This window comes from Cyprinodon variegatus, unplaced genomic scaffold, assembly GCF_000732505.1.
Source record: "Cyprinodon variegatus isolate N-32 unplaced genomic scaffold, C_variegatus-1.0 Scaffold121, whole genome shotgun sequence".
Lineage (NCBI taxonomy): Eukaryota > Metazoa > Chordata > Actinopteri > Cyprinodontiformes > Cyprinodontidae > Cyprinodon > Cyprinodon variegatus.
Window position 1 is genome coordinate 1,058,161 of NW_015150574.1, and position 7,689 is coordinate 1,065,849.

A 7,689-nucleotide genomic window follows, 5' to 3' on the forward strand; every position below is an offset into this window, starting at 1 on the left:
ATAACATCTTATATTTGAAATAGTAGAGTCATATTAAAAAAAATATATATATAAAATATATACATATTTATGAGATACCAACTTCACCAAAACTCAAAACTTTCATTTCCAATTTTGTCAAATTAAAATCACAAAATATAAATGGTTTCATTGGGATTTAATTGACTGTAAATTCTTGCAAAGAGCAAGGAAATTGATACCCTGTCATTTCCTTTACTTTTAACCATATAGATATCTAAAGTCTGTCTTACATTTCATCTTAGCCATGGTATTTGGGGACATCTTTCTAATACCTTTGTTCATCTAGATACTGACATTTCGCCCATGTTTGTCTTAAAAGCACAACATTTCAAGGATTCAAAAGTTTGATTGTTAATTAAATTTAGGGCTGGATTATGTCTTGGCCAATACCTAACTATGAGCTGTTGCATTAGCTAGTTCGTGTTGCAGAGACGCCGCCCTCCAGAGGTCCACCTTCATCGCCACCCTCCAGAGGTCTTCCTTCATCGCCAGCCCCATAGCCAGCCTCCAGAGGCTTTGCCTCGCCTCTGGCCTCACGGCTCACCTGCATAGACTCTACTTCTTGTAGCTCAGCTTTGGTGGTTGTTTTGTTTTGCTATTGCCCTCCTTCCAGGGCCCCCATCCACCCATTCTGAGTGGGTTGTTTTTTTTCATTTTGTTAGTTTTTGCATAATGTTTCTTGCTTGGGCTCTAAAAGTGTCTGGTATTCTCCCTTGAGGGGATTTTCCCCTGATGTTTTTGGTCCTTTGTATTTTTTGTACTTTGGATTTCTGCCTCAGTTGCCTTCTTCAACCTTCAAGACTCACCTCTGCCTCCTGATCTCTGCATTTGGGACCTCAAAATCCTGCACCCATATGCAACTGTTATAGTTTCAAGGTTCTCCTGCTGGAAGGTGAATATTCAATCTATTCCCACATTTTTGCTTTAAGATCATTTTCCAGCATCAAGGGTTACCTGTCTTCTTAAAACTATAACTGGCTTTTCTGTCTTTGCTATAGATAATCATCCCTACGTCATGGGAAAGTTCAACATTAGTGTTCTACCACATATGGGGTTCAAAAGCCTTACTTCTGGTCCCATGTGAAATCCATGAAAAACTGTTCTACAGACAGACACATATACCTGACCTGTAGCTGCTCTAAAGGGCTGTAGAAAAACTCTTCTTTGCTTTCCTTCCAGTTTAGTACGTCATGGTAGATTTTCAGTTTTGCAATACTCTTCAGACTTACAGATGATGGTTTGAGCCCTGCTTTCTGAGTGAGGGGTGTCAAACAAATTATTAATCAGGCCACTTCAGGATTATCAAGTCATTAAAATGTTTAAATAAAAAATATATATTTTTTCTATCTTTACTCCTATTTATTTAGCAGTTTAAACACTTTCTACGTTTCCTCTATTTTATGACATGATATCCAATTTTTTGGGCTCTTGAGGGCTGATTAATTTCATCGGCAGCCCGGATCCAGCCAGGAAGTATTGAGTTTCACCCCATTTGCTGTACAACACTTAGAAGCTTATCTATTACCTAATCCTGATTTAAACTGCTGCATAACATTATCCCTAACCTGTGATCTGTTTTTTAATCTTCATGATTCTCCTTCTGCACAAATGTTTTCTACCAAAGTTCTGAAATGAAATCTTAGAATTGGAGGTGACTACCGGTAAGTAAAGTTGCATCATTTAAAAAAGTAACCCAAACCAAAGTATGTCTGTCTGTTTTTTGTTGAACTTAACCTTTAGTTAAACAGTTTTTTTAATTTTTACCCTGCTGATTATCTGCTATACCCTGAACACAAGTACCCTCTGTGTCCCTGAGGCACTCCACAAGGACCACATATCCATACCCACTCTAGACAAAATGTCCTGTCCCAGGAGTGCACATTTCCTGTGGAGTGGGTTTACACAAGGCAGCAGCCACACTTCTATACAAATGTTTCCCCCTTACACACATTAATGCTCACTGAATATTCATTGCAAGCTGTTGCACTCCTGGTCTTGGTCCAAATCTTAGTGAGCGTGTGCATACGTGACTATGAGTATGTGTTAAGAATGCAGGTACATTTAAACTGGTGCACCTATAAATCATAAAGTCTTGTAATTCTACCTCAATTCCTTTTTCTCCTTCCTAATCAAATAAACATGTTTGTAGTATTTTTTTTAAAATCTATGTAAGCAACTTATTTTAAATTGAATCTAAAATGCTGTAAAATGAAAAGCTACAAAAATGTAATGCAACATCTCTACTTTTGTTTTGTCATGTTGACTAACTTTCATGTGCCTACACCAATGCGTGCATCATGCAACTGACCGTATGTGTACACGGATGCATTTCTGAAAGAACCGAATAAGAGACAAACTGCAGTTTGAGTTTGCCCTTTATATGGTGCATATCACTAAATGTGTAGCTGGATGTGTGTGTATGTGTGGCTGTGTGTGTCTGAAGGAGAGACCATTTCCGCGTGTCACGATAAGACGATCCAGTTGGCTTCAGCTGGCATCTTGCTTGCCTCAGCTGTAGTGGTTTACCAACTCTTACTGAAGGATTAGCAGCTCAATCTGAGCCAGGCTGGAAGAATTATCAGTGGAAACCTATGGAGGCTACACATCAGTTGGAGCAGTGGAGGTTTGTTTTATTCCAACAAATGCACATTAAAAGACTAAAAAAAAAAGATTTATATTATTACTGTATTTACTTAAATTGTTTTCTTTTGCTTGATATAAAAATGTAGAAAAGGTTCAAGAGGTGGTGATATAAAAAAATAAAGAAAGGAGTAATTATCAGTGTAAAATTAGCATAGTAATGACATAAATACAAATCACATAATGAGAACAATACAAAAAAAACTGAAAAAAAAAAACGTAAAAGCTAAGCTGTTTTGCATCTGTACTACTATTAAAAAAAATCTAATGTTTTATTAAAATAGGATATTTGAATGGTCGAGCATGGACATATGCACTGGAAAGAAATCCAACAATTTTAAAGAGATCAAATATGGAGCTGATATTAGCATGAGGCTTGGAAAAAAATTATTTAACCAAGTCAGATAATTACCATTTATACCACATTGTGAATATCTTTTACTGGATTCTATGTCTTGATTCATCTGCTGCATTTCAAGCCATCTTCCTAAAAGCTGCTTTTTCCATGTCTCTTCTGGTCACACTGAAAAGGTTTTATCTGTACCTTGTGTTTCAACTTCCTGTCAGACAGAAAACAGATGGTATGTCAATGCAGCAGTGCTGTATCACCACACTCTACTTCTCTATAGTAACAAAAAATAAATAAAAACAAAACCTGACGAAATTATTATATTATATAATTATTCAAAGTGTGGATTAAATCATATGCAATGACCATAGAATCATTCAGTCCAGGTTTCACTAATAAACCTGTCCAACTGTTCTTTTTACACACCTCTCAATCTAAGGTGCCAGAAAAGCATTAAAAGAACACTGATTTCATAAATCTTAAATTTTGTATCTACTCAGGCTAGCGGCAGGGCAACAGATGCTGAAAAAGCTAAAAACAGGCTGAAATAATGAGGCAGGAAATGTGTCTGTGCTTCACAAATCCTCCCAGACTCTGCTTGCCGTCTTTATTTCCCATCACGATTATGTCATTGTAATTTTCTTTTTTATATAATAAAATGCAATTCCTATTATTCATTATAATGATTCCATTACTACATTTGGCACATAGTCATGGTTTCTCTCAAACACTTCAAACTAATAACAAAAATCTGTACTTCTTTTGTTATGTTTGGTGGCTCGGAACAAAGAAGGGTTTTTTCCCCCAATAAGGCTCATATCAAAAGATTGATCTGGTATCGATTTGGAAGGTTTAACTGGTGGTTTGAACTTATTTAAACATTAAATAGTGACACTTTCTGCCTCAGCTAGACAGAAGACAACATTTCCAGAATCTTTTGCAGTGTACTGTAGTTGCTAAGTGTATCCTTTCAGCTGCTGCCTTTAAGGTCATGACAGCAAGTCATTACAACTTTTACACAGAATAAGCACAGTAACATAAAATACAATATTATGCTGAAAACCTTGATAATGCATTGAACTATTTGACATAAATGTAACTGAAATTATGTATGACCCATGTCTATTTATAGCATACTCTTTTTGCTTTTACATCTTGCATAACTGTTGTATTGTCAGATAATTTTCTCTGATAGTGGTCTCCAGCTGAAAGACTATACATTTTTCTTTAATAAAAAAAGTATCTGTATTGGAATGTACACAAGCAAAATAAAAAAGTTGGTAAGAAAACATCTGGTTGATCATACCTTGTGTTCTGTAGCTGCCTGATGAGTTGCTACCAGATGCCACGGTAACGGTAGACACCAGCACCTCGTTAGGCCCTCGTTAAATCTGTCATCTCCCCTCTCATTATGTTCCCAGTAATGAGGCTGCTTGGAGGTGACTGAACTACTAAATGATGAGGTTCACAGGTCTAACATAGTTACACCTGGCCCTTACACATACAGGTAATTCTGAGGGGGCCTCACATGGCAAAACTCGTCTTAAATATCACCCATACTTTTCCTTTTCTAGGATCCAGATGATAATTTATCATGAGCATTTCACATCTATTCTTAAAATCTTCCAGAGGTATTCAACTGTAATCTTCAGTGGCTGGTGTGCATGTTTTTAGTTTTGTCTCTGTTTTAGCACAGCTGATTGCCATTGATGGCTGATAAAAAGGCATTTGCTGAACTGCAGTCACCTGAATCAGCTACTCTAAAAAGAGAGAAACATCTTAACGTTGCAGGACACGAGACCTAGAGGACTAGAGTCAAGTGAATATACTAACTTTATTTATAAAGCGGTGTAAAATGACCACAGTAACAAAGTGCTGTTCATAACTGCATTATATGCATTTTGATCACATTTCTATATGCATGATATTGTTTTATAATAGTTCTTTGTTTTTTATGTTCTCTTATATAAAATGTTAGAATTTCCATAAAGAAAACTTTAAAATTTTTCAGTTTTTAGGAGGCTCCTGTGGATGCCTTAATTGCACCATATGGAGGTAAATTGGTCTTAATTTTCACAAATACACATATGTGATTCATACATGCACAGGACAAGATCCACACATGCACAGAACAAGATTCACCAAAGTATTTGAGGTCCATAAATAATTATAAATTAAATTACAGAGTACCTGTACTTTAAATTTTACTGCATTTGTGTGTGGATTTTTGAGATTGCCCTGACATGCCTTGATACACATGTATTTTTTTAAGCAGGAAGGGTTTTCCACCAATCACAAACCTCAGTTGTATAAGCCAATAACAAGAAAGTACTCTATGTGGGATGTCTTACCCCCAGATCCCACATTCTCCATAAGCGCCCTGCTCCGCTCTGCTCCAGACCGCCTGCGCAAAGCAAAGCCTACATCCTCCACGGTTCCTCCCGTCCTGCTCCGCTCCGACTTCCTCGGAGCTCGAAGAGAGCATGCGCTATATTATTATTTCATTTATAGGAGAAAAACATGTGGTAATGATCGCTTGATTTAATATGACATAATTCCATCTCACCATCAGCATCAATCACACACGTTTCTGCCCAAAGATTTTCTTTTCGTTGTAGGTATTTGTAATAAGAATAATCATACAAAATTGGTTTGTTCTCTAATTCCAAACTCAGCATCTCTTCACCCATGCCTGCGATAAGAAGTTTCTTTAGAAGCTGTGAGAGCCGCTCTTGGAAGGACTGGATTTGATTAAACTTTTAATCCTCTCTGTATAAAATATATATTTTGATCCGCTTCCTGGTATGTTGAAGTATCAATAATCTGAATCCAATAATTTTATTAAACTGTCGTTATTTTTAGGAATATATAAGAATTATGCTCTAATTTCTAGTTACTGATCTGTCGTTGCCATATTCTAATTTGACAAACCGGATCCTCTCACCGTTTTTTTTCCTGTTTGGATGCGATTGCACCTGGTGGAGCAAAGAATAGCTTGGCTCCGTATTTTGACAGTAAAAAGAAAATCCACACACAAATGCAGTAAGGTTTTAAGACTGGTACTTTGTAATTCAATTTATAATTGTTTATGGACCAGCAATACTTTGGTGAATCTTGTGTGCATTTTTGGATCTTGTGTGCTTGTGTAAATCATGCTGTGAGTGTGTGGATCTTGTACTTGTGTGAATCATGCTGTGCGTTTGTGGATCGTGTACTGTGCATGTATGAATCACATATGTGTATTTGTGAAAATTGAGACTGAACTCCTTAATGGTGCAATTCCTGACAGCAACTTGTACTGACATTCTCCATTCTTTATGGGGTACACCCAACATTTAAAAAAAAATCATAAAAATACACAGTTTTTCCCTGGGTTACACACCCAGGGGGGGTGGGGGGGCAAAATAAGAGGAAAAGATTTGTTTTGTCCCGCTATATTTTTTAAATATACAAAGAAAATCCAGCAGTAAAATAAATAATCTTCATGTCCTCCCTCATATTTCAGCAGTAAACAGTGAAACAATGCATGAATATATTGACAGCCCCCTCTCATTCCTTGCATCCTGGCGGCATAACATCAGGTCTCCCCGTCTGTCATCGGCAGTTCTCTCATACCAGGGCTTAAATGCCACACGGACGTCATTTGACGTAGTGACAACAAAAGAAACACATTAACAAGAAAAGGTGTAAATAAGCTGCAGTGTGGTAAAAACGTAAAAAAGTCTGGGGTTCAAAAAGGGAGGAGAAAGAGGAGAGATGGAGAAGGCGTCCGATACCTTGACCCAGTTTTTCCACCCTCTCTTTTTTTCAGAAAGGTTTCTTAATTGAATAGTTCAAATAAACAATAGTTTATTAACCTGTTGAATAAAATAAGAAAGTTATCAGCTGGGTACAACTACGCAGTTATTCTTCCCTCAATGTTGGAACGGAATCACATCAGGTGGGTGCTGTCTGAAACGAAACATGATTGCAAGTGTTTTTTATTATTTTGTTGAATAATTTTTAATTTTAAAGAAAAAAACAGAAATAATTCAGCATTTATTGAGCCTATTGTGTGTCTGTAAATAACAAAAAGACGGAACAACTAAGCCAGAAATCTCACAGAGCAGAGATTTAACTTTTACCAACCAAGACCAGGCAACAGGCAAACACCATAGTTATCAGAGGTTTAACATCAGTAAAATGCTAGTAGATGTTTAACATTATTTTTACATAAAATAAAATATGTGTCAATATTAAAACACTTAAGTTATATTATTATATTCAGATTAAATTACAACAAATAAAAGACATCTATAAATCTTGATCATTCTCATGAACAGCCTGAAGCAGCCACATAAAAAATACAGGTTTTGTCATTACATGCATACAGATTAATGAAAAATAATACCACATAATCTGTCCTTCAATAAAGTTATAGTGAAACCTAATAGGAATGTATGTTCTCAACCATAAAACTATTTTCTATTCATGTGTACATAGATAAAGCTGTGTTTTTAGTTTTAAATAAGCTGTCAATATCTTGATAGGATGTGAATGTAAAGTTTAAAGGTAATGTATATTTCCCCTTTTCACATTGTGATAACTTGGCTTTGTAGAAATATTACAATAAAAATTAAATTGACAATGTAAATTTTAATCCTCAGTCCATCTTTATGGCAGTTTTAAAGCTTGTATAT